Source organism: Peromyscus maniculatus, chromosome 5 (genome assembly GCF_049852395.1).
Source record: "Peromyscus maniculatus bairdii isolate BWxNUB_F1_BW_parent chromosome 5, HU_Pman_BW_mat_3.1, whole genome shotgun sequence".
Lineage (NCBI taxonomy): Eukaryota > Metazoa > Chordata > Mammalia > Rodentia > Cricetidae > Peromyscus > Peromyscus maniculatus.
In genome coordinates, this window is record NC_134856.1 from 16224094 (window position 1) to 16248705 (window position 24612).

The window sequence follows — 24612 nt, forward strand, 5'->3', positions numbered from 1 at the left end:
CTCTGCAAGTATCAGAGACTGAACTCCCTAAAGTGGTACAATGGCTGATGCTCTACCTTCCAGAGAACAGGCTCTCCTGGTGACCAGAAGGACAGCAGGCATGATCAGAAGAAAAACAGAAAGGGGCCAGGGCCTCTGACAACCATGTTACTAAAGACCACTCAGAATTCTCACCCCCCCCCACCCCATCCCCCTAGGGAAGTGAGAAATTAGGAGAAGACAACACTTCACATGGGGTCCCTGTCCTCTCCCAAGGCCTGGGGAGAAGACCAGATCTGAGACTCAGAATTAGTTGCCATGAACCCCCTTAAGGCCGCAGGCCTCCAGGACTGTGGCTGCCTACAAGCAGAGCCATGGATTCAAATGGGGAAACTGAGGTCTGGAGAGAGAATTACCTTTCCCAAAATCACACAGAAAACCAAGAGCAGATACAGTACTGTAACCCAGATCTCTGACACTCAGCAGAGTATTGAGCCCTCAGCACCCAATCCCAGGCACTCTCTAGAAGCCAGGGACAAAGGCAATGAAGATAGGGTCCTTGCTTTCATGGAGTTAGTCTGGTCATGCAGGAGAAAGACACTCAACAAATGTTTGTGGCAAATAGATCACTATAATAAAGATCACTGAATTGATTGGAAATTCCCAGGAGTGGATTTCCAACTAACTCCACATGCTTCCGTTTCTGAAAGCCCCAAAGGCCAGGCAGGCAGGCATCCTGTAGCAGAGGAAGTTTCTGTGAAGCCTCTCAGGCAAGTCTGTGGTACTCTAAGATGTAGCGTTCTCCAGTTTCTCATTGAGGATCTTGAATCCAGGCTCCCTGAATTGCATCTGGATTTTTGTTTGTTTGTTTGTTTGTTTGGGTTTTTTTTTTCAGTGCTAAGGACCGGTGGAGACAGCAAGGGAAGGGTATAGGGTGGTACTAATTCCTTTTCTCATTACAGGATTGAGATACAGGACAGGACACATGAGGGAAGAAGGTGTTCTTTCGGCTCATAATTTGAGGGATACGCCCCACTGTGGTGAGAAAATCATAGTGGCAAGAATGTGAGGACACTGGTCTCATGCACAAATTCAGGAGGCAGAGACCATGAAGCAAGCTGGATAGGTCAGAGAAGCCTCAAGGCCAACCTGGAGGAACCCACTTTCTATAGCCAGGCCTCAAGGCTCACCCCTAGCTGAGGGCAGGCTTTCAAACACAGGAGTTTACAGGGGACATTCCGCACTGAAGCCACAAGGGAGGTTTGTCAGAGTCTTAGGACAGAAAGTGTTGCGTGCTTTCTGTTGAAGAGCTGATGTGTCTTTCACAATAAACAATAAAATCAACTGACCAGTCAAGAATATTTGCGGGATACTCCCGTCACACTAATGAAAGAAATGGAGTAGTTATGTGAGCTATGCCAGACGGAGGACCTTGGCTCTCAGAGAAGAAATACCAGCTCATGCTAAGTCAGCCGACAGAGGCAAGGGCAGTGTCTTCAATAGAGTTTCTGGTGCTGTGATGAAACATCATGGCTAAAAGCAACTTGGGGAGGAAAGGGTTTATTTCATCTTACAGCTTATATGCAAGTCATTGATGGGAGCCAGGACAGGAACCTGGAAATAGGAATCAGAACAGAAGCTGCGGAGGAACGCTGCTTGCTACCTTGCTCTCCCTAACTTGTTCAGCCTGCTTTCTTATACAACCCAGGACCACCTGCCCACTCACAATAATCTGGGGCCTCCTACATCAATTACTAATTAAGAAAATGCATCACAATCTTGGCTCATGTGACCTAAGCCTGGCCAATTAGTTTGAACCTAAGTCCAAACAATTGACCGAGATAAGCACGTGACTTGAGTCGGGTAGATGAGAGTCACATGCTTATCTCTGGCAACTGTTTTGACTTAGGTTCAAACTAATTGGCCAGGCTTGGTCACATGATCACTAGACTGGAAGAGAGTAGGGTGAATGGTGACCCCGTTGGAATGACAGGCAATGGAAGCAGAAAAGGGTGAAGGTTCTAGTCTGCTGAGCCCTGCCCATGCTCCCTCTGTGATCAGCAAAAAGTGCTAGACATCATTTTAACCCAGAATGGAGGTATCAGGAATTTCTTCATTATCAGCTGGGATGAGGCTCATCCTCTCTTCAGCATGGTTGATAAGAACTAAAGGCACTTGGGGTTATGAAATGGAGAGGAGAGGGTAGAGGGAGAAGGAGGAGAGGGAGAGGGAGGAGAGGGAGGGAGGAGAGGGAGAGGAACCAAGGTCTTTGCCCCAGCCTCTTGCTCATGAACCTAGGTTCTCCATAATGAAGGCATGTTATGTTCTATCAGTCAGTGAGTGAATCCTTGCCTTCAAAGAGCTCACAGTTCAGTGAGTGAGGACACAGATCACCTGAAAACCCTCTTGAAGGATGTTACGATAGTTTACCTGAAATTGCACAAGAAGGCACCATCACTATAGTTTTAGGTGATGAAACAGACATGGTGGAGGCTGCAGTGGAGGAGGTCGTGGTGGTACTGGAGGTGATGGTGATGATAGTGTTGAGCTTTCGATGCTGGCAATGATGATAGCATTGCAGGTGGTGGTGGTGAAGATGGCGGTGGTGGTGTTGACAGCCGTGGTGATGACGGTGTAAGACGTCATGGTAGTCGTAATGGTGGTAGAGGAGTTGATGTTGGTAGTGATGATGGCGTTGAGCTTTTGATGACAGCAAGGGTGGTCGTCTTGGAGATGGTGGTGGTGGAGGTGGTGGTGATAGTAATGATCGAGTTGAACTTCTGATAATGGCAGCGAGGATAGAACTAGAGGTAATTATGTAGATGGTGATGTTGATGTGATGGTGGTGGGGGTGGTCAGTAAGAAGGAGATGATGGTAACTGACCAACAGCTTTCACAGAAAAGGTTTTCAACTTGAACATTCTAGTCCGAGGCAGTGTTTTCTACTCGATGAGAGGAGAACATTCGGAGCACAGGATTTGAGCAGGGTCAGTTTCTACTTACAACAGCTGGAAAAGGCTGGTATGTTTTCGAGTCTGACTCACACTAGCTGATGCTATAAAGGGAACTTATTGACTCACACCTGCATGGTTCAAAAGTGAGAAAAAAGGCCTCAAGCATAGCCGGATCCCAGAGCTCAGGCAACGTATCAGAACACCGATTCCGCTTTCTTCATCCCAGGCTTTATTTTTAGACAAGCCCTCTCCGTTGGCTTAGCAAAGAAGGTCTCTGGCAACTGTCACAGTTCTTCTCGACTTGACACAAACCTAGACATAAGCTTGGAGGAGGCCATCTCAACTGGGGAATTGTCAGCATCAGTGGGTGTGGTGGCATGTCTCTGTAGGCATTTTCCTGATTGCTGACTGATGTGGGAGGGCCTGGCCCACTGTGGGGAGTGTCATTCCTAGGCAGCTGGGCCTAGAGTGTATATAAGAAAGGTAGCTGAGCAAGCCAAGGAAAGCAAGCCAGTAAGCAGTGTTTCTCTAAGGCCTCTGCCTCGGGTCCTGCCTCCAGGCTTCTGCCCTGACTTCCTGCCCTGACTTCCTTCAGTAATGGATGGTGACCTGGGAGTTTAAAGATGAAATATGAAATAAACACCCCCTACCCCCCACTAAGTTGGCTTTGGTCAGTGTTTTATCACAATGGAGAAGGAAGCGAGGGCAGGAACTTCCGGCATATTTGGTCTGTATGCCTGGGTATTCTGAAGAAAGGCGAGACCTGTTGACCAGACTGGAAGAGAGTAGGGTGAACAGTGACCGCACGGGAATAACAGGGGATGGAGGCAGCAGAGGGTGATTCCTGAAGGAATTCTGTGATGCTTTTCCAGAAACGATTGGGAAAGAGGGAGAAGCAGCAAGGAAGGAAAGTATGGCTTAAGGAAAGAGCTAGGGGCAGCTGACTAGACACAATCACATCTTTACTAAAATGACCTCTATCCCTACGTGAATGGGGTGAGACTAAATATCTGTAACTGCCGGTCCGCGGTGAGGTGGCCGGTCAACTTTATCTTTTCTTCTTTTAGCTGAATGATGGTAGGGCAGAGGCAACAGCCAACCTGGTTTGAATCCTACTCCTGCTTCCAAGCAGAGGGCTCTAGCTCTACAACTCAGGGGCTCTCAGAGGGTCGCTGTAAACTAGACCTCACACCTCCTTGACGCCCACTGGCTGCCACAGGGTAGCCAGTTACTGCTTGTGCTGGCTGGTTTTCTGTCAACTCTGTACAACTCTGCCTGGAGTCATTTGGGAAGAGGGAACCTCAACTGAGAAAAGGTCCCGCCAGATTGACCTTGGAAGCTCCACTTCTAAGGATGTCACTTGCTTAACCAGTGCCAAACGTATCAGAAGCCAGATTATAGCTGCTTGCTGAAATCATCTTGTTTTATATACAGACTGAACATCTCTAATCAGAAAAGAATCCAAAGATCCCAAACCCCTTTTTGAGATTGATGCCCAAGTGGAAAATTCCACACCTGACTTCATGGGTGTGTCATGGTCACAGTAAAGTGCACTAAAAATGTATGTAAGTATTTACAGGCTGTGTGTGTGTTTAAAGTATGTTCGACTCATAAATTCGGTGTTCATACTTGGGTGTGGTCTCCCAGGTAGCTCATGAAGTATATACAAATACTCGCAACCCACAAACATCCATAATCCAAAGCACTTCTGATGGAAAGCCCTTTGGATAAGAGGTACTCATCTGCAGTTACTCCGGTTAAGCTTAGAACACAGTGGTCTGGGATAGCAGATCTCAACATTGGAGCACACCGGAAATCATCGGGAGGATTGCTTCAAGCACAGGCCGCTTCCCACTCAACAGGCTGGGGAAACCAAGGCGTGCTATTTCGAGCGAGGGCCCAGTTGATGTGGGCCTTGCTTGTCCAGGAGCCCCACAATGCTGAAACACCGCCTTCCCACTTGGAAAGGGAGGGGAAGACCAGGAAGCCGCAGCTCCTCTTCCGTCTAGTCTTGCACTCTTTAGCTAAGGTGCAGGGCCAAACTCAGGCCTCCTGGAGGGCAGCTTTGGGGAGGACCCTACTGGATGGGGGCGTGTCCTGGGGGGGGCGGGGACTCCTGTTTGCCCAACAAACAGAAGGGGCTAAATCCCCAAGCTGAATTCAGGGCAGGGCCGCCTGTGTAAACAGGCTTTGTCTCTCTGTGGATTAAGGCTGAGCTGGGGCTGGGCTTCTTTTTTTTTTTTTTTTTTCCTCCCTTTTTTTTTTTTTTAAGTGCTGAGAAAAGCCATTAAGGGATTAACACCCCGATTTATGAAAATGGAGGATGATAAAGGAACAATGGGGTGACAGCATTGTGTAAACGACATTGATTCATTTCAGAGACAGGGCTGTTAACTGGGAGAAATGGAGAAATAAATGGAACAATGAGGAGATGCTTTTACCAGCTTGTCATTAATTAGCCCGGAGGACAATTGTTTTATTGTCCTTTTTGAAAAATACAAAATTGGTAGGAAAATACAAGCACTGAGTAGATCGATGGCTGGGTGTCTCGGCTGACATCTGCTCTCCTCTCCTGAAGCCTTGCCTCCCGGAAGTGGCTTTAGAAGGGCAGAAAAAGCACTTTCTCCTAGCAGAAGGGTCTGTAGAGATTGGGGGTAAATACCATCCCCAGAAAGACACCCCGATCTCCTTTGTAGTGGAAGGCAGCCTCTAAGTCAGAGATCAAAACCCCTTCTCCCTCAAGAGGGCCTGGAGGAAGCCATGTGGTAGTAGGCGGAGGAAGGCTTCAGCGCCAGCCAGGCTTACAGCAGGGTCCCCACCTGATGGATGGGTTGGCTCATACAGCTCTCCAGATCAGGAGAAGGCTCTCTCCTCCCACCCAGTTATCTCCAACCAGGCGCTGTGGCCTGCCAAGGCTGCCCACCTGGGATGCAGATAATCAAAAAGTTCTCCAGGCAGCCAGCTGCCCATTAGATGGCATGCCCAACCACAGTGGCTTCCTAAATGGATGTGTGGCCAGCCATGCTTTGGGAAAGGATACATTTCTGCCCTGACTGAAACAAGACTTGTGGGCCAGGAGCAGTTCCTGTTAGCATGAGGCAACGGTGTGACATACATAGGCTGACAGCCATGGAAATGAATGGGGCAGCTCTCAGCAGGGCTGTGAGAGGCTCTGATAGGTAAGACACGACACAGGCCACCAGGCTGGTCCTGGCCCAGTGGCCACACAGGTGTAGTGTGGAGAAGGAAGCCAGGCTCCCTGAACGACAGTTCTGTCAAAGGCTACCTGTAAATGAGGGCAGCATGTCTGGATTCTGCCCCATCAGTCAGAGAAAGGTTAGCCAACTGTACTGTTTTAAGAAAGGGTCTAATGATCCCACAAAGGGTTAATCTCACTTATGAAGAAATGGAGCTCAGAGAACCAGTTTGCGCCACAAGGAAACTGTAAACAGCTTTCCCATTGTTCTTGCCTGCTCTGACTACTGGCCATTGTTTGGCCTTTAATCTGGAAACACTACAGATATAAACATAGCTATCTTTGCAGCATTGTATCCTTACAGTTCAAGATCAAACAATGCATGGCTATGTCTGCAAACTTTACGTTGATATAAAGATGCCTTTATCCAGGAAGACTAGACATACATCTTGCCTATAAATGTTGACCGATCATAGACTTTTATGCATTCATGCCACACATTCAGCCTCTCCTATGTGCCAGGCACTGCTCTGGAGCAAAGCACACAGTAATAATGAACAAAATGTGAGGCCCCGCCCCACCCCCAGCCCTGAGGAATTTACATTGCCTGGTGGAAAAGAGGGGGAAAAAAGGCAGGTAGTCAGAGAAATGGTCACCAGAGATAATGCTGAAATCACGGCAGAAAATGAAGCCAGGAGCACAGGTAGGGAGTGGAGGTGGAGGACTATTTTAGAAGCAGGGCTCAGAACAGTTGAGAAGGGACCTGAGCTGGCTGCAGGGGTGCGTTCAGGAGGAGAGTAAGCCCTGGCTAAGGCCTTGAGGTGGCCACCTAAGAGGTAGGTTTGAAGTACAGAAAGCCAATGAGGGTGGAGCCGTAATGAGAAAAGGAACGAAGCCCAAGCCAAGGTCTAAGAGGGGAGGGGAGGAGTGGTAGCCAGGCAGAGCCCGTGGGCTGGCACCTAGGAAGGGCACTGACGGTCCAGAGGCAGTGCACGGAGAGACTAGGAGCAGGGGAGCAGCATGGTATGGGGCGGGAGCCATAGTTGCTTCCTTGGGCAGAATGCCGCCACTGTGTACCTCTCCTGTCCCCAGTGGTGTGCTGACCGGGGGTGTCTGGGGTCTAAGGGAGCAGCCACAGAGAGAAGGGCATGGTGGGAGGGTGGCGAACTGGATCCACCAGCTGCTGGTACAATTTGAAAGCTCTGAGTCTGGAATGGCTGGAGCTGACCCTCTGGGGAGCAAGTATAAGGCCTGGGGAAGGGAAGCCCTGTTCTGTGTGTGGAGCAGGGATAGCTAGAGGCTGGGAAGCTTTGGCAAGAGGTGGAGAGAGGGGCTGAAGTTGATCTATGAGTGCTACACAGACACACTAAAACAGCATACCAAACGGGCATGAATATGAACACTGAACAATCAAAAAAATTCCTTAATTTTAAACTCGTGTGTTGACCTTGTCTATGATTTTGCTTCTCATGGTTTCAGAGACTCCTGTCATGTAGAGCCCAAAGATAGTGTGTGGGAAATTCCAGAAACAAGTAATTCATGTGTTTGAAAGAGTTTTTATCACAGCATTTTTGTGATTGTTCTATTTTATTTTTTAACTGTTTTTACACGTTATACACCCCCAGGACCTCCAGGAAATTTATGGATAAATTTAATGTTAAAGCAAAATCATCTCTCGTCTCATTCCCTTAGCTTCCTATCATTGTCAAATGTCCAATTAAAGACTGTGTTATTTTTACAATAAGCAACATAATTATGTTAAATGAAGAAGAAATTCTAACAAAACTAAAGTGGGAGAGAAAAGCTCCTAGGATCGCATTCTTTCATAACCAGGTGTTATAGGTCGATACGTCAAGTGGAACCAGCTTGCCAGCTGCTCTGACTCCCTAGAAAGGGAACTCAAATGTGTCACTTGGAATTCATGCAAACCCTTTAGATCAGGGAAGGAACACCATTTTCCTGTGTGCCCATTCTGGTCAGTCGGAAGTAGCTACCAAAGCCACTCGTAGTATTTAAATACAGTCACCTTTCAGTATCCCTGGGGGTTATTGGTTTCAGGACCTCAGCATCCTTAACTCCTCAGACAGCCAGGTCTCACCTGTAAAACAATAGTATTTGCATATAGCCTTGGCTTGTCTTCCTGGGTGACTTGAAGGCCTTACTATGATAACTGTTCTGTAAATAGTTCCTCTCTAAGTTAAGGAAGAACGATAAGAAAAGTCTGCACATGTCCAGAGAGACACACTGTGTTTCTCCAGATATTTTTAATCCACAATTTGTTGAATCTTGTGCCAGAGCTGCAGTTATGAGGTACATCCATGCAATCATATGAGCACTCAGCATCCTCTGTGATCTCATTCCCAGGACAATACTATCTGGACTCTGTTTCCTCCTGTTAATATGGGGTGGTAATAATAGTACCCAGCTCGCAGGACTTCTGGGACGAGTAAATAAGGGGTGTGTGCTGGCTAGTTTGATGTCAGCTTGACACAAGCTAGAGTCATTTGAGAAGAATGAACCTCAGTTGAAAAAACATGCCTGCACCAGACTGGCCTGTGGTGCACTTTCTTGATTGACAATTGATGTTGGAGGGCCCAGCTCACTATAGGCAGTGTCACCCTTGGGAAGGAGGTCTTGGGGTATATAACAAAGCGGGCTGATCAAGCCATGGGGGGTAAGCCAGTAAGCAATGTTTCTCCATGGCTTCTGCTTCTGTTCTTGCCTCTGGGTTTCTGCCCTGCTCTAGTTCCTGCCCATTTCCCTCGGTGATAGTCTGTGACCTTGAAGTGTAAGTTAAAATAAACCCTTTCTCCTCAAGTTGTCTGTGATCATAGTGTTTTATTACAGCATTAGAAACTCTACCTAAGACACGGGTATGTGCTGGAAACCAGGCCGCAGCATGTAAGAACTGTGGGACTCTCAACTTTTATATGGATTATTTGATTGTTTTATTTTGATTTCATGTTTTGAAACAAGGTCTGTTATAAAGCCAGGCTGGCCTTAAACTTCCAGTCTACCTGCCTCAGCGCTCCATGTGTCACCATGATGGCTCCACAGGAAAGATTTTTTTTAATGGATATTCTTAGGAAACCTAGCTTGCAAACTTCTCTCTGATTTGAAAAGTGCCTACAATGAGTCTTTTTCTGTCCCACCAACCAGCTCCCAAATAATGACATGGAGACTTATTAATTATGAAAGCTCGGTCTATAGCTTGGGCTTGTTCCTAACTAGCTCTTATAACTTAAATTAACCCATTTATATTAATCTACATTCTATCACGTGGTCTTACCTCTCTTCCATCTTGCATCTCCTGTTTCCTCTCTGTATCTCCTCTCATCTCCTGAGTGCCTAGATTCTTCCTCCTCTTCTTTTCTCTCTCCAAAAATCCCACCTATACCTCCTGCCTAGCTATTGGCCATTTAGCTTTTTATGATAACAATCACAGCAATACATCTTTACACAGTATACACATATCCTACATTTCCCCCTTTTATCTAAATAAAAAGGAAAAGTTTTAACTCTAACATAGTAAAACTATATACAATAAGAACAATTATCAGGTAAAGAATTATATTCACAATGTCCAGTCTATTAATACTGGCAAATTCAAAGAAAATACTCCACTATCTATCCTATCTTGGTGAGTCCAAAGTTTGTACTTGATTTACTTTCTATCAAAGCTAAGGAAAACTGTAACTATAACTATCTAATCTTCAACCCAATCAGAGACCAGAGAAGGATATACTATTACCTGATTAAACAGGAAGTACAGAGCAAGCAATTTCCAAAACTAAGAAATGACAAAGATATCTGGCTGCCTAGACAATCACCCAAGGTTCCTCTGCAATGTTGGGGCTTCCATCTTCAGCCTATGAGCCTAGAATATCTGACAGACTTTTCTGTGAAGCAAGAATTTTGAAGAACTGTCCTACCTTATCTTGGCAAAGTCTGACAGTCACCTTCTTTTGTGTCCTGCTTGTCCAGTTTTACAGCATGCTGTCAGAAGTCAAGGCAAGGCAGTTTCTTGCCTAGTGGCTAGAAATGAAAGCAAACTCCATATGGAGATTCTTCCATACCTATCATCTTCTCTGAAGTAGATTGATGCTTCCAAAAACAGACATGTCTCATTGTCATGAAAAGCCTTATGTCATCAAAATATCTTAAATGCCATATTCTGTAGGTCTCTGAAGTGTTTGAAGACCATCTATCTATTTAAAATATATCTCTATTTGACTTTGAAAATATACCTAACATGACTATAAGTTTTATTGTTATAAATGACTAATTATTAAACTGTATTTCTTTATTATCCTAAGTAGCTTTCAAGGACTAAAACTTTATATTACATTTTAAAATGAACTGCATGGGTACTATACCTTAAACAAGAAGAGAAACATATATACAGTAAAACAAAACCTTAAATTTATATCATTATATATAAAAATCCATACCAATGTAAAATATTTGAGACTAGTGGGTTGTATTTGATACTAGTGGTTATTCAAAAGTAGACTTAACAATCTATCCTTTTATTCAATTATTTCTTTTCTTTTCTTTTTTTTTTTTTTTTTTTTGCTTTTGTTTGTTTGTTTTTCAAGACAGGGTTTCTCTGTGTAGCTTTGCCTTTCCCTGGAACTCACTTTGTAGACTAGGCTGGCCTCGAACTCACAGAGATCCACCTGCCTCTGCTTCCCGAGTGCTGGGATTAAAGGCGTGTGCCACCACTACCTGGCTTATTCCATTATTTCTATACTCTACCCCCCAGCTTTTACCTTCAGAAAGAGATCCCTGAATCTAATCTCCTTTGTGCAGCTTTTTTTCTGACCATGACCAACAACAATTTGTAACCAGTCACCCTAAACAATGACAAACATCCATAATCGACCTAATGACCAAAACCCACCCCCCTACCTCTTGGGAATATGGGCATGATGTTCTCTAAACTGCATCCTGTTGTCTGAGGGTGATGGCATCTTTGGGAGACCCTGAGAAAATTGGGATAACAATCAAGTCCTGGAAGAGCTAGCTGTATTTTTTTTTCTTTTTCATTTAATCTCTGTGTGATGAGAAAGTGCAGAATTTATCTGAAATCTTGACTGGATAGTCTGTGAGGCAGGATCATCTCAGCTAGCAGCTTTGAAGTTGTTCTGGATGCAGAATTTTGAGGAAACTGCAACAGAGGCATTCTGAGAGGCTGGATCATCTGGGCTACTTGTCTTTATTGGTTTCTGGTCCTTTTTTTTCTGAAAACACATAAACTTTTAAAGGTAACATATATGTGCATTAACACAATTATAGAATGTGCAGTGTACACGAGTCAGATGATTTTCTGTTTCATATTTGAGCAGGTAAAAGGCATCTGTAAGTTTACAAGTTTGTTTGGACTGTATAACCAAACTGCTATCCATCCATATGAAAGAATGGCATGTAATAATAAGTCATGAGGACTCTGTAGCCAGCAAGATTTATCATGTCTCATCCAGTCTCAGAGCTCTTCCCATGTACAGGGATCAGCCTATATGCCACCTGTCCTGAAGTCTTTCTTTGTTTCTTTCTTCATGGCTGTAGGAAGATTTTCAGGAGGTCTCCCCCAACCAAATTTGATCTCCATTAATTTTGAAGAGAAGCATAATTTTTGTTTCCTGTGTAATCAAAGGTAGAACCTCTCCCCTAATGCAACACATTTCCCAACTTCCATTTTGAAGCCAAGACATCTCTAAAGTATCTAGGTTGGTTTAATTCAGGAGTCCTTTTCATAATCCAGTGTCTCTCAGCAGCTTCCATTCACTCATCAGCATTCAAAAAATTACAAGTCAACAAAACACCATATAGGATCCAGATGCCCTGTGTATGTCCCATTTTTAAGTGGCTTTTTTCTTTTATATTACTTTACTCTTCCTTTAAAGACTTTATTATTTTTAAAATATTTATTTTTTCTGTGACTGTCTATACCTTTTTTTTTTTTTTAACTGTACCTGTTTAAAGGTTTTCTTGGTATGGATACTTTACTGCATGCCTGCCTTCTCTGGCCACATGAGCCAAGCCTTAAGCCCACCATACAGCTCCTCACATAGCCCTGGCTCGCTCAAGCCTGTAAGCAGTGACAGGGAGCTGCGTCTCTGTATGCTGTGGCCTACCTGAGACTGCAGGACAAGGAAGCCATATCTGGCTCTGTATTTGTGTGTTTGGAACATTTCTTTTAAGCTTTTCAGGTCCTATGTGGAAATGCATGCCCTCACATTCAATGTCATATGTAATGAGTCTTTTTCTGTCCCATCAGCCAGCCCCCAAATAATGACAAGAAGACTTCTTATTAATTATGAAAGCTTGGTTTATAGCTTAGGCTTGTTCTTAACTAGTTCTTATAACTTAAATGAACCCATTTGTATTAATCTATGTTCTATCATGTGGTGTTACCTCTCTTCCATCTTGCACCTCCTGTTTCCTCTCCACCTAGATTCCTCCTTTTCCTTTTCTCTCCCTGGAAACCCTGCCTATACCTCCTGCCTAGCTATTGGCTATTCAGCTTTTATTACAACAATCACAGCAATACATCTTCACACAGTGTACAAATATCCCACAACAACTGCCCACCTTCTGAACCTTGGAAAAAGCATACTCTACCTCCCTCATTAAAGATAAAAATAACTATGTTAACTCTCAGTAAATGGGACTTCAAGTACTGTACTTTGGTTTAAAAGTGAGGGTCCTTGGGGAGGAGCCTGTGTAGGGAGGAGTCTTCTCTGAATTTCTACCTACAAACCAACTAACTGATTAGCATGCCAACTGCCTTCAGATCTTCTCAGTGACAGGTCCTTACTCAAGGAAGAATAAACTCCCCACACATTGAAAGAGACTAAAAATCAGATGACAAACCTAATGCCTACTGTGTGTTCTCTTGGCCCCTTCTCTCTCCTACAAGTTATTTTTTCCATAAAATTACCCACAGCCTTCTGCTTTCCCCCATGAAGACATTATTTAAAGCTCAACCATCTGGACCTTCTCCAAACCTCCTTTTTCACATGGCTCCATGCACATGGTTAGTAGTACATTTGAATGCTTTTTCTCCTGTTAGACAGTCTACTGTCCATTTATTTCAGCGGAGTTAAATACTGAACCTTCAGAAGACACTTTCCAACTTCCTTGTGGCAAATTTTCTCCCTCCCAGGATCCGTTGCAGCTAAAACAGAGGCATGTGACCTATGGTTCACTGGTCAGAATCATCCATCCTAGGGTGTTCTGTTGTTGTTTTCTGGATCCTTGAGATACAAAAAGGATGGAACTGGGAAATACTGGGGGCCATAGTGGCAGTGTGTGGGAAGGGATACAGGCAGTGAGGTTAGCTGTGCAACTTGGCCATGAGAGTGATCTCCCTTACAAGATATTCTTGTGAGATGATGGGCATCCCTTAGACCTGTGACCCCCAAGTTGAATGTCTCAGCTATCCTTGTGGCATGGTGCCTCCCATAACCTTGAACCAATTTCTTTCCTGCTAATGTCAGCCAATCTGTGTCTTGAGGTTCCTTATGGGTAACAAGTCTTGTTGACACAGTAATGTAGGGAAGAAGCACTGCTCAGAGATCTGGAAGGACTTGAGTTTCACCTCATTGAGATTATGCACTCCATGAAGAAGTCTTTCACCACAACCAAACATACATGGGCGTTGGGACTCTGCAATGGGCACTGAGAGGATGGACCCAATACCAAGACAGCATGGATCATATACAGACCATGCTGCCATGAAAGCCCTGATACATCAGCTTTGCCAACCAACCTCTCACTAAGGGGCTACCTGGAATCCTCAGGGAAGAATGAGAGGCAAGAGGAGGTGGGTGAGAACAAGGAGACAGCCAGAAAATCCTGACAGTGCCACATTCTCCTCATTCAGCTCCAACCCTGTGGTGTGTGGAGTTACAAAAGGATGGGGCAAGGCTAGCTTGGCTTTGCCTGGGAAAGGTCACCAGAAGGACAGAAGGCCAGAGTCAGGCTTCCCACATGTAACTAGTAAATAACAATCAAGAAGCAGGGATCTTGGACTCTAAATGCCCTTCTGCAGCATCAGAGGCCTCATGAACGCAGACCAGGGCCACAGGCATGTGCACTTACTGGTCAAGCCTCCCTCGAGGGTTGCAAAGCTTGCAGAGAAATGGCCTGGCAAAGAGGTCAAGGCCTCAGTGGGCACCAGAATCACAGTAGCTGTCAAAGGCAGGTCCTGGGAAGTACTGCAAATTCTGCTTTGCTTCTAGCAAATTCCCAGGAGATGCTCATGCTGAGAACCACCAGCTAAAGAAACCATTCAGCTTCTCAGTCTGCCAGATGAGAGCATGGGCTCTGTGCCCCAAGGGGAGTCTCTGGACCATTATACTCATGGATAAGAAAGTGCTGTGCACTGAACCTGGCCAGGGAAGCAGGAGTCATTCACAGTAACGCTAAAGGAAGCTTCCCAGTGTTGAGTTCACAAAGGCTGAATAACACAAGCAATATGTCTCTCCAGCTCCTGAGATGTGCTCAGCATTGCTGAGAACACAGAGCACTTTCCACACTTCCCCTTACCTCACAGCTGCATCTACCCCCATTTGCTTTCCATTTCCACACAAGGCAATCCCTTAGGTGTGCAGCCCAGCTGTGTGAAGGAACTGGGTCCCAAGCCCTGAAGAAACCACTCAGAGGCCACTGAGAGTGGGCACATTCCGGGGACCAAGCTCCTCCCAACATGCCCCAGGCCTCTTCCTCTCAGGACCTCCCTCCCAGCCCCCCAACCCCCTCCCCAGGGGTGGACTGAGAGCCAGTTGTATCCTTGGTGACACTGGTATTCTGGCCATAGTTGCTGGATCAAAGGCTGACCTCTGACCTAAACTGGTCCAATTAGCATCTCCCTCCTGGGAGTTTCGATCTGCTGCTGAGAGACAGTGACTGAGTCATGTGTGTGGACCCTTGAAGGCCACTGGGGAAAGTGGGAGATGGCGAAGAACCGCTCCCCCCCACCCCACCCCCGACACACACACCGCAGCAGCAGATACAAGGGCCAGAATGTTCTAGAAAGTCTACATTTCTATTTCCGGAAGTTTGCTGGGTCTCACTTCCATAGTTAACTTATGTACAGGATAGAATTCAAGGACAACAATATAGTGAGCACCAGAAAACTCCAAGAAGCAAGAACCAGAAGAGAAACATTTACTGAAGCTATAAGTCACAGTGGGAACATGTTGGCTACTTTTAAGACTTCTGTCCTTAGCCTTCTGAAGTAAATGTATGTGCTCCTGCATATACGTGTACGTGTATACATATATAAATAACTTAAAATTTTTAAACAAATAAAGTAGCATTATATATATTTTTAAGTTAAAAACAAAAATAACACAAAAATAAACAATTTTTTGGTTTTTGGTTTTTTGTTTTTCTCAGACAGGGTTTCTCTGTGTAACAGTCCTGGTTGTCCTGGATCTCACTTTGTAGACCAGGCTGTCCTCGAACTCACAGAGATTCACCTACCTCTGCCTCCCAAGTGCTAGAATTAAAGGCATAGGCCAACATCACCCAGCATAAACAAAAATTAAAAATAAATAAATAAAAATTAATTCTTGTCTTACTTGTATTGCATTATAAATAAAAATAAAAACTTTATTTCTAATGACCCTATTTAAATAAGATTTAGTCACATTACTAGAAAGCCCTAGTCATTCTGACTTTCCAGAATTCTGGCTCATTTAGTGGCTGAAATAACTTGGTCATAGATTCAGTCCCGTCCCGTCCCTTACTTCTCTATGTCCAGTTAATTCCCAGGACCTACAGATCCTCTTGCAGCTCTTAGCAGGCAATGGGAAAGATGGAGAGAAAAGAAAGGAAAATATAATCTCACTTATTCCAGATGCTGAAGAAAGATTCACACAGATATAGTCCAGATCCTTGTCTCCACAAAAAATAATAATAATAAAAAAAAAACAGAAATGTAGTTCCTGGAACACTTTTGTATAGCTGTTTGCATCCACATTGAAATACTCCATCCTGCAGGGAAGCTCCTTAAGACATAAAAGTAAACAACTTAAAATCAGGAAGTCCCTGAAACTGACCAGATTCACTAGGCTTCTTCCTCCCTAAAAGGAAACAACAAAGATGGCCGAGAGTCATTCTCAGACCAGTCAAGCTACAGAGAAGACTGAGACAAGTCCAGCTGCCTGGAAGAAGGAGAAGCCTGCTAAGCTGCCTGGAAGAGGTTCAGACATACTGAGGCACTGGGAAAGGACATTCTTCAACCTGTTGAGCTTCCTGCAGGTTGTGTGTTGTGTTCCAGGTTTCCAGTTATTGTGAGCTGCCCTCCATGCTGGGGTGGGCTTTGGTGATGTTGCTGTCTTCGAGTCATTTCTGCTCCTGTAAGTAAACCCAATAAAACTCATTGGTCCACTAAGTTGGACTTTGGTGGTATCCTTACTTGGTCTGATGTGGATTCCCTATCTGGGGTGAGTAGACATGTATGTTGCATCTCCCCAGGAAATATCAGTCGCAGAACAGACTAATGTCAGACTATAAACAAACCTAAACAAATGATACCGAATAAAATTGTGAGAATTAAAAGAAAAATTTAATAACACAAACCTGTTCATTCATTAACCTTCATGTACAAAAACCACTTCAGTAGAAATCTTGAAACCTGGCTCATAGTGAAGGAATCTTAACTTGAGTAATCATGGCCCTCAAGACTGTATTGTTCACTAAATTACTGTTAATCATATAACATTCATAAAAATATTTACAGAGGGAAAACCTTCAAATTCTAACTCAATGAATATCATGAATACCATTTCAGAGCTACCATAAATGATTAAGCTGCAAATGATGCTGTATGATGTGAGTGGACTGGGAAAGAAAATGGCGGAGAAAATAGCCCAGTGTCCCTTAGGAGATGTTGAATCAACAACAGGCCCAATGACACGAGGGACACTTACATGAAGAATAGAGGCAGCAAGAACCTGGTGGCAAAGCCATCTGAGAGAGGCAGCCACATCCTGCGATGATGGTTTAGAAGTACCTCCTCTGTGTACTTCTCCTTTGGGTTTCCAAACAGAAATATATGATTCAAATGGAAGCCAGGCATGATGCCACATGCCTGCAGACCCAGCACTCAGCAGGCTGAGGTGGGAAGATCGTGAGTTGGAGGCCTGCATGTGATACATAGCAAGACCCTTCCAAAAATAAAGAAGAGGAGGAAGGGAAGGAAGAGAAGGAGGAAGAGGAAGAAGGAGGGAGGAAGAGAAGGAGAAAATTAAAACTAAAAAAAAACCCAAATCCACATCTTAATATGAGTGTGCTTGCAATCAACTTAATTTTAAAATTCCTATAAGAAAACGTTTGTGTGATGCGTATTACCTCACCAGTATCTTGAACATGATAGAGCCACGTCAGTTCAGGCTTGTGACTCAGATGTTTGCTAGTTGGCTATCTGATTATGACTTTGTTCACCTTCCTGGCCCACATTCCCTTTTTTCTTTCCTCTCCTCCTGTGTACATACCACTCTGGGATGCTTAATGTCTAAGCATCACATACCCACTGGCCAGAATACTACAGTCACCATGCTGTCCAACAGGGTGATTGTGCTTTACAAACAGTTTTACAACAGTACAAATGCTATTATCTACAAACTATGTTTGTGGCCGAACACCCTATTTCATCCTCCAAGAATCTAAGACCTATAAAACAAAACATATCAACCAATTTCAAACACATTCTCATTTACTGATGGGCACTGATTTGTCTGATGCAAATGGGGGAACAGTTCAAATAAACAAATGCTTAGTGATGTTCAATGAAGTGTAAACAAGATCCAAATAAATGAGTGGGCACGTTGGCTTCCTGCTCTGCTCTCACTTCCTTACTTGTTCATCTTTGGTGACGCCCTCAGTGCCTGCATTTGGATCGGATTTGTCAGCCAGTTGCCTTTCAGGGCTGGCTGTTTCTAGAAAATTAATGCTAGAATTAATTCTAGAAACATGTTAAAGCATGTTCATGACTCTCAGCAAATCCTCTTTCTTGTTCATGGTTGATCATTCCATTACGTCATAATTATCATACAGCTATAGCGTAAATACACGGTTATTTCCATCCCTCCGTCCAGATGGTCGGTTACACGATAATTACAGTATGTTTGTACTTACTGGGTTTAATTACCAGATAATCAGGAAGAACATGCAAATTGCTAGGTTGTTGTAACACAGTACACTGAACCAAGTAAGACCTGGGTATCGCATAAGTAAACAAGCCCTTAGAGGGGACTGTGCCACTAACCTGCGACAACAAGAAGGCTGGAGGTTGCGTATAGTGCATTGTGTGGGCTAGCATTACATTCCTTGAGCTTGGATTAATGTCCAGATCACAAGGAAATGTAATGAGAGAGACATTCATGTTGCCACACCTATGTGGGGACAATGGGGACCTGGCCACAGGAGTGGCCAAGCAAGGTGCCAGCTCGTGGCTCTGGTATCCATTCCAGAGACACCTGCAAGCATGTGTTCTCAGCCCAACTGTGTACCTGCTGGCAGAGAGACTGTGAAATCCCAACCAAACGCTTTTCTCCTGCTCTCAGCAGAGGCCGGCTCTCAGTCCCCACACTGTGTGTGCACCCAGCCATCAGTAATTTTCGCCCATTCACCAGGGGAACTGCTGGGATCAGCATTTGAGGGTTCCCATCAGGTCGCTGACGTGTGTTGGTCGGTGGCCTCCATAGCATGTGCCCCTGCCTTCCCTTTCTTGGTTTCTACTCAAAAGCACCTCGTGTTCTGGAGGAATCACCTTCTCCTGTTCCACCAGCACATCCCCTCCACGTAGCCATGGTGATTGGCCGAAGTTGGGCATAAGCTGCCCAAGTCAGTTTTGCGGTAGAAAAATTTCTTTTTTTTTTTTTTTTTTTTTTTTTTTGGTTTTTTCGAGACAGGGTTTCTCTGTGTAGCTTTGCGCCTTTCCTGGAGCTCACTTGGTAGCCCAGGCTGGCCTCGAACTCACAGAGATCCGCCTGCCTCTGCCTCCCAAGTGCTGGGATTAAAGGCGTGCGCCACCACGCCCGGCCGGTAGAAAAATTTCTAGAGAAATGCCAGAAGCGAGGCATTTCTCTCTTCCCTCCTGGATTCAGATAATGAAATCTGAAGTCTCTAAGGCCAATGAAAGCCACTTTTCAGCCTTAAGGAAGAAAGTGGGTCTTTAGTGAGATCACCCAGCCTCAGGAAGCAACTCAGCCTGAACCCTCCATGCAGAATTTCCAAGCACCTAGAAGAAGAACCTGTCTTGCTTATGACACTTTGAGTCGCTGTTGCTGGTACTGACAGCTGCAAGAACAAGACCTTTAAAGTTGCTGAGTTTCTCTGTTTGGCTTACCACAGAAAATCCTCTATCTGTTTTGATGTTTTCCATTTTATTTTGTTTTGAGACAAGGGGTCACTGTATAACCCAGACTCAGGATTCTCCAGCCCCAGTCTTCTGGGGGTTGGGATCACAGAAAGGCACCATCCTGTCTGGCCCTTTGAGGCTTTTGCATGGAATCCTGTCCCACTCCCCGGCACGAGCGGCCTTCAGTTCTGACGTACCATCTTGGAAGCTTACATATTAACTGCCTTCTTTGTTGACAGGAGACGAGGCAGGGGGTCTCATACTTGGGGAAGGAGCAGGTAGGATGGCATGGGGCAGAAACTTTGCAAGGCCCTGCTTTTCTCCCATGATGTATAGAAGGGAGAGTATGAGGCAAGGCAAGTGAGTATTCCTTGAAGTTGCTCTAAGTCTTTGGCCAGGATGGGCAGAATCCAAAGCACTGTCAGGAAAACAAGTCACATAAACCCAAAGGACAAAGGAAGGCCATGCTGGCAGGGAAGAGGAGGGCCATGCCAGAGAGCTGGGCTCAAACTCTAGGAAGACCTTGCACTTAGGGGTGAAGATTGGCTTAGGTGGCCCAACAACAGCGCTGTCTATCTGCCTGTGAGAAGCCACAGGAGCACTGTGTTGGGTTTCTCTCAGCCCGAGCCTCTACTAGGCCTGAGTTTCAGTTTCTGTTTGGGTCTCAGTTTCTGTTTCCGTTTCTGTTTCTGATGAGGCAGGTGGGGAAGATATTTTATACCAGGCATGAATCGGCACTTACAGCCTCAGCCAATCAGAAATATATTAATGTGGCTGCTGCTGTCTTGGCCAATCATGTTTAGGATGACCTAATTAATCCCTTCCTGGTTGTCTATAAAAGGAACCTGCGAGCTTCCCAGGGGGTCGTTACCATTTTGTTGTGTGGCTGACTGCTGCATGAAGAAATTCTTCTCTTCAGAAATAAACGCTCTTGCTTTTGCATACGTGAATGGTGGTCTTTTGTGGGGTGATCTGCGGATCCTAACACCTGCTTCCGAATCAAGGTTGGAAGCGCATGCATCAATCTAGATGTTCTTTCCTCACCCACAAACTCATCAGACCACTAGCCAGAGAGAGCCAGAAACTGTCCAAGACATCAAATTAAAGAAAGCCTCCCATGGCTCTGTTCCTCTGGAACAAGTGTAAGGTATGGAAAGGATGCAGAAGATACAGGAGAGAAATTTAGTGAAGTCTCATTGGAGGGAAACTTCCTGCCAGAGAAGTCAAAGGTTCTGAAGCCTAACTGGGAGGGGCCCTGGGGTGCAGCCTAGAGCATGGTCAAGGGATAGGAGTCTGTAGATCTGGGAAATGGGAGGAGTCTGGAGCAGGAGAGAGAGCTGGATGGAAGAGAGAAACCGAGTCGCAGCTCCAGGCCCAGCAGCAGTTTGCAGCTCCCTTACCTCAAGGCAGCTTGCACAGGCAAACCACTCAGTAGTCAGCTTTGCCTTTAAGGAGGTAATTGCCTGTGCTTTGCTCTATGATTGTTTCAGCTGCATTCCAAGGGTCTTTGTGGAGATAAAGAAAAGGGGGATGTGTGGGGAGAAGCATTTGTAGATGATATTAATATTATTACTGAAATGTCATCACATGGATGACATTTTGTTATTTCAATGGCTTCAGAATGATTCTCTTTGTGATAAATTTGTATCTATTGATCTGTTCCTGCCTATATGTTGGAAAATCCCAGAAAAAGTATTGGGAAACTCAGTTTTCATCATAGGTTGTTCAAAATGTTTAAGTATATGAATATTGCAAAAAATCTTCCTGGTCTGTGGATGAATAAATCAATCCTCTTGGTTCCAAAACAAAAAACAAATATATATATATATATATATATATATATATATATATATATATATGAAAAGAAGAGGAAGAGGGATCAATATCAACACATCCTCAAAGAGCTATGTGGGCAGCACAGCCCTGAAACCCAGCCATTTGGAAGGTTGAGGCAGGAAGATCTCAAGTTCTTGGCCTTGCCTGGGCTACAGTGAGTTCAAGGACAGGTTGGGAATCTTAGCAAGACCCTGACTCAAATTTTGAAAAGGCCTGAATCTGAAGTTGAGACTTGCCTAGTGTAATGGCTATTCTTGGTTGTCAATTTGACTACATCTGGAGTTAACTAAAACCCAAATAACTGGACACACCTGTAAGGGATTTTTTTTTCTTAATTAAATCATTTGAAGTGGGAAGACCCACTTCTAATGCAGATCTTTGAGGGGGGAAGATCCACCTCTAGTCTTGGCCATACTTTTGCTGACAGCCTATATAGAGATATGGAAGAGCTCTCTCTTTGACTGCTTGCTCTTGCTCTGGCTCACAAGTCCATTCCTTCATTGGCATTAGAGCCTACTTCTTCAGGATTCTGGTGTTCACTGAAAACCAGCTGAGACATCCAGCCTCATGGACTGGATTCTTGAAACTTCTGTTGGTAGACAGCCATTGGTGGACTAGCTGGACCACAGGCTGTAAGCCACTCTAATAAACCCCCTTCACACACACACACACACACACACAAACACACACACACACTCTCTCTCTCTCTCTCTCTCTCTCTCTCTCTCTCTCTCTCTCTCTCTCTCTCTCTCATTCTATAAATTCTGTTCCTCTAGAGAACCCTGACTAGTACACCTAGTATACACCCCGGTTTTAAGCACTAGAACAAAATAAACAACTCGAACCTCCTTCCTGTAACCCGGAGTGCAGCACAGCACATTCTCAGGCCTTGGGTGGACTTGGAGAGCATCAGCCTCTTTGCAGCTGTCCAATGTGCAAGAATCTCTTGAAGCACTCAATAAATCTTTCAGGAAGACCTGCTCTCAGCACAGGAGGAGGTTGTAAAACTAAGACCCTAGTCACCAGACATGGTTCCTTCTCTCTGGCCAGGATGCTGTCCCCTGCGCAGACAGATGTGTCAATCATCTCCTCTGGTACTATAAAGCTTCCATGGAGCATTGGTCCAAAATGCGACCAAAGAAGAACGACACATCTCATGTCAGACAACCACAACTACACATGCAGCTGGATCCTTGTGCTCCGAGACAGACGACAAAGGAAGATAAGGAAAATATTTTTATGTCCATGAACTGTTGATGTAAATATGTCTTGGGTTTATGGATATGGCCCCCTTAGCTCCTAACATTTCTATTTTTTAATGTGACTAATAAAAATAATAGAGATTATTGATGTGAAATAAGACAGGCATGACAACCACTTACTGAGATTACAGTATGCCACAGTCAAAACTCGGCACCTGAAATAAATGATCTTAACATTCACAATAGCCTGTGAGGCACATGACATTATGTTCCCATTCCGCAGAGGAGAAAACTACAGGCTAGACAGCCAAACAGCAGCTGCCACCGCAGGAAAGGTTTGAACTCAGACCACCTGACACCAGGGAACACAACACACTTGTCTAAGGGAAGGCATCCTTAGGAATTGTTGGACACAGATCCCCATCCATTGGCTTTGGTGAAGCCCTGCACAGGACAGATGGCCAAATGTGGTTTCCCAGCCTTTCTCTTTAGTCAACTCCCAGTGTAGAACCAAGATACCACGCCACAGCGCTGAGCCAAGTGAGGCCCCATCACCTGGGCCAAGTTCTCATTGAAATGTGTGTGTTGTGGGGGTGGGGCTAATGATTATTTTCAGTCTGGGTTCCTGATTATTTGGTTTGGGTTTTGCACGATTAATTAGGAGCCTAAATTAATTCGAAGGGAAACACGTGTCCAGCTGGTCCTCCCAGATGTTCTCGGAGAGAAACTCTCCAATTTGCACAGCACGGCAGTGTAAACACGACTTGGGGAAGCTGGAAACTGGTGCTGTACACCCTCCAGCCCGCGCTCCTGGTGGGGAGGATCCCAGGCTGACTGGGCAGCTGCTACCCAGGTCTGGGATGATGCCAAGTGGCAGTGCCAAGGGGTTGCCACAGTCACACTTACTCACCTGGATCCTAAACAGGAGGGGAAGAAGGAGACGCAAGCTGCAGATGAGGAGGTGAGGAGAGTGAGGAGCCTATCTCTGAGGAGCAGAGGGTGAGGGAAGGCATCTTTAGAGACTCCGGCCTCCTGTAAGGCACCATCACCCTATGTTTCTCTTCCCCCTCTCACCCTAGTTCAGGGGTTCCTTTGGTTACCGTGGTGACAAAGCTCACCTACCTGCCCAGGTTTCCTTCTATTTGAGATGGTGAGATGGAATGAAAATAAGTAAGGGGTCCACGGAGGTCACTCAGCATCTCTGAGAAGGAGGTCCCCGCCTTCTGCTGTCTCCCTTCACAGAAACCATGGAGAAATGGGCCACACCTGAAAAGACAGACAGGAAGGAGGAGGGTGTTCTGCCTGAGAGCTGTTCCCTCCGTCCGATGGATGCTGGTTCCTCAGCCCTGCACTGGACCAGGAATTACTACTACAGCTTCACTGGGTCATTGACATGGTGGCCAAAAATCTCCTGCACATCAGCACAAGCTCCCCCCGCGAGGGAGGGAAGGAGATGCCGACTGGTGAGGACAGGATGGCTCTTCACGACGACGTTAAGGAAAAAGCAAAGCCAGGCATTAAAGGCTACAGAGGGTGGTACCGTTTCTCTGAGACTGCTGGAAAAGTCACAGGCTTTTGGAGACCCGGGTGATGCAGTTTTTCTGAAACTGCTGTGAAAGTCAAAGGTTTGGAGACTCGGGGTGGGGGTGGAGGGTTGGACAAGATTGCTGGAACAAACAGGGATAACCGGAAGCTAGCGTTTAGTGGGTACACAATACCCATTTGGGATAAGGAAGTTCTAGACATGGACAGAGGTGATGGTAGATTGCAACGTGAATTCAATTAATGCTACTTAATTTACACTTTAAAATGGCTGAAACGGTAAAAATGTATGTTACGAATGTTTTACCATTATAAAAGAAGAGCACCTCCCTGAAGTGGGGCTCAGCTGCTAGACAGTCTCCTGGATGAGTGGACAGGGTGGGCCCCACCCTGTAAATGGTCTGCCCTCTGTGTGCTCCTCCTCAAGTTAGACGCCAGTGGTCTCCACAGCATTCATTCATAAATATTAATGATGGTCTAGACGAGTGGTCCTCAACCCGTGGGCCATAACCCCTTGGGCTGGAATGA

General features: G+C 45.2%; 1 pseudogene; it reads left to right on the forward strand.

Annotated features, from left to right (window-relative positions):
• The first annotated feature begins 2623 nt into the window (after positions 1 to 2623).
• Positions 2624 to 24612, forward strand: part of LOC143273225 (uncharacterized) — a 43556-nt pseudogene continuing 21567 nt past the window's right edge.